The sequence below is a fragment of the Sinohyriopsis cumingii genome, chromosome 2 (genome assembly GCF_028554795.1).
Source record: "Sinohyriopsis cumingii isolate HCF-2022 chromosome 2, ASM2855479v2, whole genome shotgun sequence".
In the NCBI taxonomy this organism is placed as follows: Eukaryota; Metazoa; Mollusca; class Bivalvia; order Unionida; family Unionidae; genus Sinohyriopsis; species Sinohyriopsis cumingii.
The window spans coordinates 98,262,795-98,276,846 of NC_142962.1; positions in this window are offsets into that span (position 1 = coordinate 98,262,795).

Consider the following 14,052-nt stretch of genomic DNA (forward strand, 5'->3'; position numbering starts at 1 on the left):
TTGATGAAGTATAAGAAACTTGGCTGCAATATGTCTCTAAAGATTCACTTCCTTCATTCCCATTTGGATTTCTTTCCTAGCAACTGTGGTATTGTTAGTGATGAACATGGCGAACGTTTTCATCAAGATATCGCAACAATGGAACAAAGATACCAGGGAAAATGGTCCACTACAATGCTGGCTGACTACTGCTGGACACTCCTCAGAGATGCTCCCGAACAGCTGTACAAGAGACAGGCGAAGAAATCTAAGATGTAGTCAATGACTTGATTTTTTATAGGTAGGCTATTACAGTTGACCTTTTACTATTGGAATGCATTTCGTTATGTAAACATTAATTTCTTGCAGATTACAAAAAAACTAGAGCCAATTTTGCAATTTGACTGTCATATTCGTGTTCAGCACATAAAAATTGATAAGAATTGACTAATTTTATTTCAGTAACATGACTTTTGTAAAAATTTGTTGTCCAGTGAAATGAGACTGTAATTTTACTTCCGATGTAAATTTTGCAACATGAACACAGATGACTAGTCCTAACCTATACAGTATGTTGATGCATATAGAAGGAAAACACTTTTCTACCAGACAAGATCGCCTAGCCCAATGTTGCGGATGATGACATCTAAGAGTGGCAGATAAATTACTTTCACTCCCTCAAACACTCCCCCATAGTTTAATCTCAGTAATACGTTATTTGCCAGTACTGTTTAGCTAAATTATATCATTAACGATATAGGCCAGGGGATCTTTAAAGAATTTAAGAACGTCTAATTTGCAAACCTATAACCTTTAATGGTGGAGATCGGACAAGATTTATCCTCAAAACCGAAGAGTAATAAATGTATTACTGAAGTAGGAGAAGTATGCAAGGATTATTGCATTTCCTAGTACAATAATTGCTGGAGAAAGAAAAGAATTTGTGAATCGCAGACGTAAACCCTCTTATATTATGGAATGAACCAACGATTATCAACCAGGCCTCTGAAAGATGGCTACTTGAGCACCAACTTGAATTAAAGTTGGGTGTACTACAGGAGGTGTCCCAGTGGATGACATCACCCTCTCCGGAACTAATTGCTTTGGAAAGATGGGATGACACAATAGTCTGTATTGCCTTACAGTTACCTCCTCGTCATGGAGTCATATATGCGGATTACTACTTTGCACAATCAAAGAGAACATAAACACACATTAATCTAGGAGGACATAAACACACATTAATCTAGGAGGACATAAACACACATTAATCTAGGAGGACATAAACACATATTAATCTAGGAGGACATAAATACATATTAATCTAGGAGGACATAAACACACATTAATCTAGGAGAACATAAACACACATTAATCTATGAGGACATAAACACACATTAATCTAGGAGGACATAAACACACATTAACCTAGGAGGACAGAAACACATATTAATCTAGGATATAAACACACATTAATCTAGGAGGACATAAACACACATTAATCTAGGAGAACATAAATACAAATTAATCTAGGAGGACATGAATACAAATTAATCTAGGAGGACATAAACACACATTAATCTAGGAGGACATAAACACATATTAATCTAGGAGGACATAAATACATATTAGTCTAGGAGGACATAAACACACATTAATCTAGGAGAACATAAACACACATTAATCTAGGAGGACATAAACACATATTAATCTAGGATATAAACACACATCAATCTAGGAGGACATAAACACACATTAATCTAGGAGAACATAAATACAAATTAATCTAGGAGGACATAAATACAAATTAATCTAGGAGGACATAAACACACATTAATCTAGGAGTACATAAACACACATTAATCTAGGAGGACATAAACACATATTAATCTAGGATATAAACACACATTAATCAAGGAGGACATAAACACAAATTAATCTAGGAGAACATAAATACAAATTAATCTAGGAGGACATAAATACAAATTAATCAAGGAGGACATAAACACACATTAATCTAGGAGGACATAAACACACATTAATCTAGGATATAAATACAAATTAATCTAGGAGGACATAAATACAAATTAATCATGGAGGACATAAACACACATTAATCTAGGAGGACATAAACACACATTAATCTGGGAGAACATAAACACATATTAATCTAGGATATAAAGACAATTTAATCTAGGAGGACATAAACACACATTAATCTAGGATATCAATACAAATTAATCTAGGAGAACATAAACACACATTAATCTAGGAGGACTTAAACACACATTAATCTAGGAGGACATAAACACATATTAATCTAGGATATAAACACACATTAATCTAGGAGGACATAAACACACATTAATCTAGGAGAACATAAATACAAATTAATCTAGGAGGACATAAATACAAATTAATCTAGGAGGACATAAACACACATTAATCTAGGAGGACATAAACACACATTAATCTAGGATATAAATACAAATTAATCTAGGAGGACATAAATACAAATTAATCATGGAGGACATAAACACACATTAATCTAGGAGGACATAAACACACATTAATCTGGGAGAACATAAACAAAAATTAATCTAGGATATAAAGACAAATTAATCTAGGAGGACATAAACACACATTAATCTAGGATATAAATACAAATTAATCTAGGAGGACATAAACACACATTAATCTAGGAGGACATAAACACACATTAATCTAGGAGGACATAAACACACATTAATCTAGGAGGACATAAACACATATTAATCTAGGATATAAACACACATTAATCTAGGAGGTCATAAACACACATTAATCTAGGAGAACATAAATACAAATTAATCTAGGAGGACATAAATACAAATTAATCTAGGAGGACATAAACACACATTAATCTAGGAGGACATAAACACACATTAATCTAGGAGGACATAAACACATATTAATCTAGGATATAAACACACATTAATCTAGGAGGACATAAGCACAAATTAATCTAGGAGAACATAAATACAAATTAATCCAGGAGGACATAAACACACATTAATCTAGGAGGACATAAACACACATTAATCTAGGACATAAACACACATTAATCTAGGATATAAATATAAATTAATCAAGGAGGACATAAACACACATTAATCTAGGAGGACATAAACACACATTAATCTAGGAGAACATAAACACATATTAATCTAGGATATAAAGACAAATTAATCTAGGAGGACATAAACACACATTAATCTTGGATATAAATACAAATTAATCTAGGAGGACATAAACACACATTAATCTAGGAGGACATAAAAACACATTAATCTAGGAGGACATAAACACATATTAATCTAGGAGGACATAAATACATATTAATCTAGGAGGACATAAACACACATTAATCTAGGAGAACATAAACACACATTAATCTAGGAGGACATAAACACACATTAATCTAGGAGAACATAAACACACATTAACCTAGGAGGACATAAACACATATCAATCTAGGATATAAACACACATTAATCTAGGAGGACATAAACACACATTAATCTAGGAGAACATAAATACAAATTAATCTAGGAGGACATAAATACAAATTAATCTAGGAGGACATAAACACACATTAATCTAGGAGGACATAAACACATATTAATCTAGGAGGACATAAATACATATTAATCTAGGAGGACATAAACACACATTAATCTAGGAGAACATAAACACACATTAATCTAGGAGGACATAAACACATATTAATCTAGGACATAAACACACATTAATCTAGGAGGACATAAACACACATTAACCTAGGAGGACATAAACACATATCAATCTAGGATATAAACACACATTAATCTAGGAGGACATAAACACACATTAATCTAGGAGAACATAAATACAAATTAATCTAGGAGGACATAAATACAAATTAATCTAGGAGGACATAAACACACATCAATCTAGGAGTACATAAACACACATTAATCTAGGAGGACATAAACACATATTAATCTAGGATATAAACACACATTAATCTAGGAGGACATAAACACAAATTAATCTAGGAGAACATAAATACAAATTAATCTAGGAGGACATAAATACAAATTAATCAAGGAGGACATAAACACACATTAATCTAGGAGGACATAAACACACATTAATCTAGGATATAAATACAAATTAATCTAGGAGGACATAAATACAAATTAATCATGGAGGACATAAACACACATTAATCTAGGAGGACATAAACACACATTAATCTGGGAGAACATAAACACATATTAATCTAGGATATAAAGACAATTTAATCTAGGAGGACATAAACACACATTAATCTAGGATATCAATACAAATTAATCTAGGAGGACATAAACACACATTAATCTAGGAGGACATAAACACACATTAATCTAGGAGGACATAAACACATATTAATCCAGGATATAAACACACATTAATCTAGGAGGACATAAACACACATTAATCTAGGAGAACATAAATACAAATTAATCTAGGAGGACATAAATACAAATTAATCTAGGAGGACATAAACACACATTAATCTAGGAGGACATAAACACACATTAATCTAGGAGGACATAAACACACATTAATCTAGGATATAAATACAAATTAATCTAGGAGAACATAAATACAAATTAATCATGGAGGACATAAACACACATTAATCTAGGAGGACATAAACACACATTAATCTGGGAGAACATAAACACATATTAATCTAGGATATAAAGACAAATTAATCTAGGAGGACATAAACACACATTAATCTAGGATATAAATACAAATTAATCTAGGAGGACATAAACACACATTAATCTAGGAGGACATAAACACATATTAATCTAGGATATAAACACACATTAATCTAGGAGGTCATAAACACACATTAATCTAGGAGAACATAAATACAAATTAATCTAGGAGGACATAAATACAAATTAATCTAGGAGGACATAAACACACATTAATCTAGGAGGACATAAACACACATTAATCTAGGAGGACATAAACACATATTAATCTAGGATATAAACACACATTAATCTAGGAGGACATAAGCACAAATTAATCTAGGAGAACATAAATACAAATTAATCCAGGAGGACATAAACACACATTAATCTAGGAGGACATAAACACACATTAATCTAGGACATAAACACACATTAATCTAGGATATAAATATAAATTAATCAAGGAGGACATAAACACACATTAATCTAGGAGGACATAAACACACATTAATCTAGGAGAACATAAACACATATTAATCTAGGATATAAAGACAAATTAATCTAGGAGGACATAAACACACATTAGTCTAGGATATAAATACAAATTAATCTAGGAGGACATAAACACACATTAATCTAGGAGGACATAAACACACATTAATCTAGGAGGACATAAATACATATTAATCTAGGAGGACATAAACACACATTAATCTAGGAGAACATAAACACACATTAATCTAGGAGGACATAAACACACATTAATCTAGGAGGACATAAACACACATTAATCTAGGAGAACATAAATACAAATTAATCTAGGAGGACATAAATACAAATTAATCTAGGAGGACATAAACACACATTAATCTAGGAGGACATAAACACATATTAATCTAGGAGGACATAAATACATTTTAATCTAGGAGGACATAAACACATATTAATCTAGGAGAACATAAACACACATTAATCTAGGAGGACATAAACACATATTAATCTAGGATATAAACACACATCAATCTAGGAGGACATAAACACACATTAATCTAGGAGAACATAAATACAAATTAATCTAGGAGGACATAAATACAAATTAATCTAGGAGGACATAAACACACATTAATCTAGGAGTACATAAACACACATTAATCTAGGAGGACATAAACACATATTAATCTAGGATATAAACACACATTAATCTAGGAGGACATAAACAAAAATTAATCTAGGAGAACATAAATACAAGTTAATCTAGGAGGACATAAATACAAATTAATCAAGGAGGACATAAACACACATTAATCTAGGAGGACATAAACACACATTAATCTAGGAGGACATAAACACACATTAATCTAGGATATAAAGACAATTTAATCTAGGAGGACATAAACACACATTAATCTAGGATATAAATACAAATTAATCTAGGAGGACATAAATACAAATTAATCTAGGAGGACATAAATACAAATTAATCATGGAGGACATAAACACACATTAATCTAGGAGGACATAAACACACATTAATCTGGGAGAACATAAACACATATTAATCTAGGATATAAAGACAATTTAATCTAGGAGGACATAAACACACATTAATCTAGGATATAAATACAAATTAATCTAGGAGGACATAAACACACATTAATCTAGGAGGACATAAACACACATTAATCTAGGAGGACATAAACACATATTAATGTAGGATATAAACACACATTAATCTAGGAGGACATAAACACACATTAATCTAGGAGAACATAAATACAAATTAATCTAGGAGGACATAAATACAAATTAATCTAGGAGGACATAAACACACATTAATCTAGGAGGACATAAACACACATTAATCCAGGAGGACATAAACAAACATTAATCTAGGAGGACATAAACACACATTAATCTAGGATATAAATACAAATTAATCTAGGAGGACATAAATACAAATTAATCATGGAGGACATAAACACACATTAATCTAGGAGGACATAAACACACATTAATCTGGGAGAACATAAACACATATTAATCTAGGATATAAGGCAAATTAATCTAGGAGGACATAAACACACATTAATCTAGGATATAAATACAAATTAATCTAGGAGGACATAAACACACATTAATCTAGGAAGACATAAACACACATTAATCTAGGAGGACATAAACACACATTAATCTAGGAGGACATAAACACACATTAATCTAGGAGGACATAAACACATATTAATCTAGGATATAAACACACATTAATCTAGGAGGACATAAGCACAAATTAATCTAGGAGAACATAAATACAAATTAATCCAGGAGGACATAAACACACATTAATCTAGGAGGACATAAACACACATTAATCTAGGACATAAACACACATTAATCTAGGATATAAATATAAATTAATCAAGGAGGACATAAACACACATTAATCTAGGAGGACATAAACACACATTAATCTAGGAGGACATAAACACATATTAATCTAGGATATAAACACACATTAATCTAGGAGGACATAAGCACAAATTAATCTAGGAGAACATAAATACAAATTAGTCCAGGAGGACATAAACACACATTAATCTAGGAGGACATAAACACACATTAATCTAGGAGGACATAAACACACATTAATCTAGGAGAACATAAACACATATTAATCTAGGATATAAAGACAAATTAATCTAGGAGGACATAAACACACATTAGTCTAGGATATAAATACAAATTAATCTAGGAGGACATAAACACACATTAATCTAGGAGGACATAAACACACATTAATCTAGGAGCACATAAACACACATTAATCTAGGAGGACATAAACACACATTAATCTAGGAGGACATAAATACATATTAATCTAGGAGGACATAAACACACATTAATCTAGGAGAACATAAACACACATTAATCTAGGAGGACATAAACACACATTAATCTAGGAGGACATAAACACACATTAACCTAGGAGGACATAAACACATATCAATCTAGGATATAAACACACATTAATCTAGGAGGACATAAACACACATTAATCTAGGAGAACATAAATACAAATTAATCTAGGAGGACATAAATACAAATTAATCTAGGAGGACATAAACACACATTAATCTAGGAGGACATAAACACATATTAATCTAGGAGGACATAAATACATATTAATCTAGGAGGACATAAACACACATTAATCTAGGAGAACATAAACACACATTAATCTAGGAGGACATAAACACACATTAATCTAGGAGGACATAAACACATATTAATCTAGGATATAAACACACATCAATCTAGGAGGACATAAACACACATTAATCTAGGAGAACATAAATACAAATTGATCTAGGAGGACATAAATACAAATTAATATAGGAGGACATAAACACACATTAATCTAGGGGGACATAAACACATATTAATCTAGGATATAAACACACATTAATCTAGGAGGACATAAACACAAATTAATCTAGGAGAACATAAATACAAATTAATCTAGGAGGACATAAATACAAATTAATCTAGGAGGACATAAACACACAATAATCTAGGATATAAATACAAATTAATCTAGGAGGACATAAATACAAATTAATCATGGAGGACATAAACACACATTAATCTAGGAGGACATAAACACACATTAATCTGGGAGAACATAAACACATATTAATCTAGGATATAAATACACATTAATCTAGGAGGACATAAACACACATTAATCTAGGAGAACATAAATACAAATTAATCTAGGAGGACATAAATACAAATTAATCTAGGAGGACATAAACACACATTAATCTAGGAGGACATAAACACACATTAATCTAGGACATAAACACACATTATTCTAGGATATAAATACAAATTAATCTAGGAGGACATAAATACAAATTAATCATGGAGGACATAAACACACATTAATCTAGGAGGACATAAACACACATTAATCTGGGAGAACATAAACACATATTAATCTAGGATATAAAGACAAATTAATCTAGGAGGACATAAACACACATTAATCTAGGATATAAATACAAATTAATCTAGGAGGACATAAACACACATTAATCTAGGAGGACATAAACACACATTAATCTAGGAGGACATAAACACATATTAATCTAGGATATAAACACACATTAATCTAGGAGGACATAAACACACATTAATCTAGGAGAACATAAATGCAAATTAATCTAGGAGGACATAAATACAAATTAATCTAGGAGGACATAAACACACATTAATCTAGGAGGACATAAACACACATTAATCTAGGAGGACATAAACACATATTAATCTAGGATATAAACACACATTAATCTAGGAGGACATAAACACAAATTAATCTAGGAGAACATAAATACAAATTAATCCAGGAGGACATAAACACACATTAATCTAGGAGGACATAAACACACATTAATCTAGGATATAAACACACATTAATCTAGGACATAAACACACATTAATCTAAGATATAAATACAAATTAATCAAGGAGGACATAAACACACATTAATCTAGGAGGACATAAACACACATTAATCTAGGAGAACATAAACACATATTAATCTAGGATATAAAGACAAATTAATCTAGGAGGACATAAACACACATTAATCTAGGATATAAATACAAATTAATCTAGGAGGACATAAACACACATTAATCTAGGAGGACATAAACACACATTAATCTAGGAGGACATAAACACACATTAATCTAGGATATAAAAACACATTCATCTAGGAAGACATAAACACACATTAATCAAGGAGAACATAAATACAAATTAATCTAGGAAGACATAAACACACATTAATCTAGGAGAACATAAACACACATTATTCTAGCACATGCTAACTACTTCCTAGCATGTAGAGTATTACGTGACACTAAAGAGATAAATAAAATCACCTATGTACAATAGCTGACTTAAGCCATAAACCCAGCTATAAAATAACTATTTAAATATGCACAAAATTTAACCAATAACAATTTTTGCGCATACCAAGTAACGTCTTCTGGTCAGGAAAGATCTTCAAGCGGCGATGACTGACATATTGCAGGTAGTTTGTATCTTGAGAGCCATTATAATTGCATCTGCTTCATGGTTACTTCAGACAACTCCAGAAATATTACGTGTACTTTCAAAGGAAATGAGACTGTAATTTGACTTCCGATGTAAATTTTGCAACATGAACACAGATGACTAGTCCTAACCGATACAGTATGTTGATGCATATAGAAGGAAAACACTTTTCTACCAGACAAGATCGCCTAGCCCAATGTTGCGGATGATGACATCTAGGAGTGGCAGATAAATTACTTTCACTCCCTCAAACAATCCCCCATAGTTTAATGTCAGTAATACGTTATTTGCCAGTACTGTTTAGCTAAATTATATCATTAACGATATAGGCCAGGGGATCTTTAAAGAATTTAAGAACGTCTAATTTGCAAACCTATAACCTTTAATGGTGGAGATCGGACAAGATTTATCCTAAAACCGAAGAGTAATAAATGTATTACTGAAGTAGGAGAAGTATGCAAGGATTATTGCATTTCCTAGTACAATAATTGCTGGAGAAAGAAAAGAATTTGTGAATCGCAGACGTAAACCCTCTTATATTATGGAATGAACCAACGATTATCAACCAGGCCTCTGAAAGATGGCTACTTGAGCACCAACTTGAATTAAAGTTGGGTGTACTACAGGAGGTGTCCCAGTGGATGACATCACCCTCTCCGGAACTAATTGCTTTGGAAAGATGGGATGACACAATAGTCTGTATTGCCTTACAGTTACCTCCTCGTCATGGAGTCATATATGCGGATTACTACTTTGCAGCTCTGGTTGCATATCTGTATTTAGAAATTGAGCTGCCTCGTGGCTCAATCAGGTTGTGTTCATTTATTTGCTTGTACCAACGGGCCACTAGCCGTTAAAATGTACCTATATTTGTGGTCCTTACAATCCCGAGATACAATAACGGTAATGAGACCTTCGAATAAAGTCATAGATTACAGGGGTTCAGTCCTAATAAGTGTCTAGTGTGTCATTTCTGCAAAGATGGAGGAATTTCGCTGTCAATGCAACTACGACTGCAAAGTAACGATAGATAACAATTCCTCCTACAGAAGACTGAAATAATTCGCTAAGAATGTATTGGCGTTTGGGGTTATACCCACTAAAAACGTGGACTATAAATCCTGCAACGATTTAGCGGAGAGGCAAGCAAACAGGCCTGATGAAATCCCCATTGTGAAGCTGCATAATCCAATGGGTGGGACAGATTTGCGAATGAACCCTTTAGCTGGAGGCCGTTACTAAATTCTTCAGAACAAGACTGATCACCCCGTACTTTTCCTCGACATTCTTGGTTTTCTGTACAAGTTATCTGACTATAGAAGAACGTGAAGGCAAGAGAACGTCAGTTCTAGGCATTGATCTCGACAGTCTTTCTAAACTAAACTAAAAACTCTCTTTGTCACCGGGACACATAGTTTAGTTTGTAGAGGGGCGTGTGTACCTTCTCCTCTGAGCATCAAAACATTCCTGACAATCTGTTACAATATACATGGTATTATCATCCTCCCGTTTCAAGCTTCGGTAAAATAAACGATTATTAGGCCCAGAATGATCCCTCTTCGGGGAAGGCCTAGACGCAGGTACATATATCTTATGTGACTCTTCACATGGAGCAACTGAACTGTCTTTAATTTGTGCTTTCCTTGAAAAAAAATATAATTTTCTCATCTTCCCCTACGGTCCCTTAGGGGAAGCGGGACTAACTCTCTCCTTCTGTAATGACATCTCCTGAGTTATGTGTGGTGGTCTTTGAACCTTTGCACGCGTACTTGCAGAGGGCAATATAGAAGACATTCATGATGGTACAAGATGATCTCTCCTTGAAAGGGGAAACGCTACCTCCCAAGAGAGTTGAACGGGAACATTGGGATTTAGGAAGCATTCGTCTGATCTCCTTTCCCGGTATCATGCATAAATGCAGGTTCTGTCTCTGTAGTTGGGCAATTAGGTAATATGGAGGCAGGGGGCAGGGTTCAATACTACCTCTAATCCTATACATAGATTTTGCAAGTGTTTCTGATGCTCAATACACAGTGACCAGTAGCGGGACTGGATCCAGGTGAACGGTGGTCTGTAGTTGGTGACTGATGACCAGTCCATAATTACTAACCTAAGCCAACGAAGAGCTAGATATGTAGGAAACGACTTTCTCAGAACTTAGAAAGCTACAATGATGCATTACCCTCCTGATGTCAGGTGCCTAAACATGCTGACCCTCCCACAAAAGGGGACCATACTCCCTGATAGAATTTAGTTCTACCTCCAACGGAGTTAAGACTGCTTGTGGTTTTTGGATCACCAGAGCAAGCCGATAGCCCTTAACAACAGAAACTGCTCTTTTTCAGAAGTCACGCCATCTTATCGGGCATGGTGCTACTCTTCCCCCCTTTATTTTGGGAGAGTGCAATCAGTCCTTTGAAAGGGTGATAACAACAGTTACTTCCTGCAATATTGTGTCTCTCCCTCTTTTATTCGGGGAGACAAAGTTGATTCCAGTTATGATGCATATTTTCTGATATGTTAAGATTTCTGAGGTGGAGGAAGAAAAACTTACTACTTTAATCTTTTATGATGTGCGATTGTACTGTTGGAAGATGACAAGAAATTGGACATACGTCCATTCGTGTACACTTTGTACACGAAACACATGCGGTGTGAAGATCTCATGGGGCTTTTTCTTATGCAAACACTTGTCCCCAATTGTTACATCTGATAAGGAATTCTGAAACAAGAAACATCTTGGATGTCCAAAGCACTTGATGATGACTACGTGGGTTGCGTGTAATTGTTGTTATCCTTACTATTCTTTTGTAATTGAAAATAAGTTGTTCGTACTTCTTTACTGAAGGAGTTGTGAACAGAATTAAGGAGGAGAATGTGTAATCTCTGCTAAAGTTGTTAGGAGATTAATTATAGATGTTAATAAGACACATTGCATGAAATAAACGTAATAAAAAAATAATTAAATTAATATAAACAATCCCGTACAACATACACACGTAAGCACTCAAAAACACCAATGGATAACTTTTTGACACACGTTTGACACTTATACACATTCCAACAAGTAATTCCAAAACCAACAACAAGTACGGAAGTAGATGACTTATTATGCGTATAGCACTCAAAATTTATCACTGGACTATCAGATAGTATGTACGCTGTATCTTTTATAGTCCACGAGATGATGCATACATAATATACAAATATTTTATTTATATCACATATAAATACATATATTTCCCCTTTGAACGGAGGTAAGATTAACTACATTCAATTTTGCATTGACAGAGCGAATGAACTCTTCACAACTCTGTCAAGTGTATCCGCTACAAAATGTAGCTTTGTCTTTTTTATGGCTGTTAACAATCCACTTTGCAAATTCATAAGTTGCTTGTTTTCTTTTTTATCTTCTATATTGATCAAATGAATGTAAGACACGCATATGATTTAAACATGAAAGACGGTTTTAATAAAGAAAGTAGAGCACTAAAAAACACAAAGTTAGCTTACGATAAATGAACTCTCAGCCATTCAAGTACCGGCGCATGGAAATTAGCGTGGAATAGAAACAAAGCGAAATAACAAACCAACTAAAGGTAATTAAAATATTTTAGTTATTAGGTATATTTACATTTTTAAACTCCTGGTGCATGATTTTATTCATGGCTGTAAATTGTACTGATTATCTTTAGGTTTTGCCTACGTGACTTGGGTCTGTATTAGGAATATTAAATAACGCAAAATTGCGTAGGATCTATAAATAGATGCTTAATATCTTTACATGTTTGCGAGATTCAGTTTTTCCCATTGGACATCGGTCGGGTAGTTTCTTAGAAGAATTCAGTTAATTCTTATTGGATAGTTAGGTCATATGAATAAACATTTTGAAACATTAGATTGAGTAGTATGGTCTGTCACATGGGGCTATGTTTTGAAATATAGTCGTAATAGAAGGTGTATATAGGGAGGAAACTAAGCACTATAATTTCATTCCTGTTTTGGAGTAATTCTTATTTCATGTGTTCCTGTTGTAGCATCAGTTCTTCTAGCATGTTTTATGTTGTTCTGAGATATTGTTTGAGACGAAACACATTTGTTTGGACTGTTAAGTGGAAATAGAAAATGCTAATTTTTGGACTAAAATACTATCATGGAACTAATGTGAATTATTTAA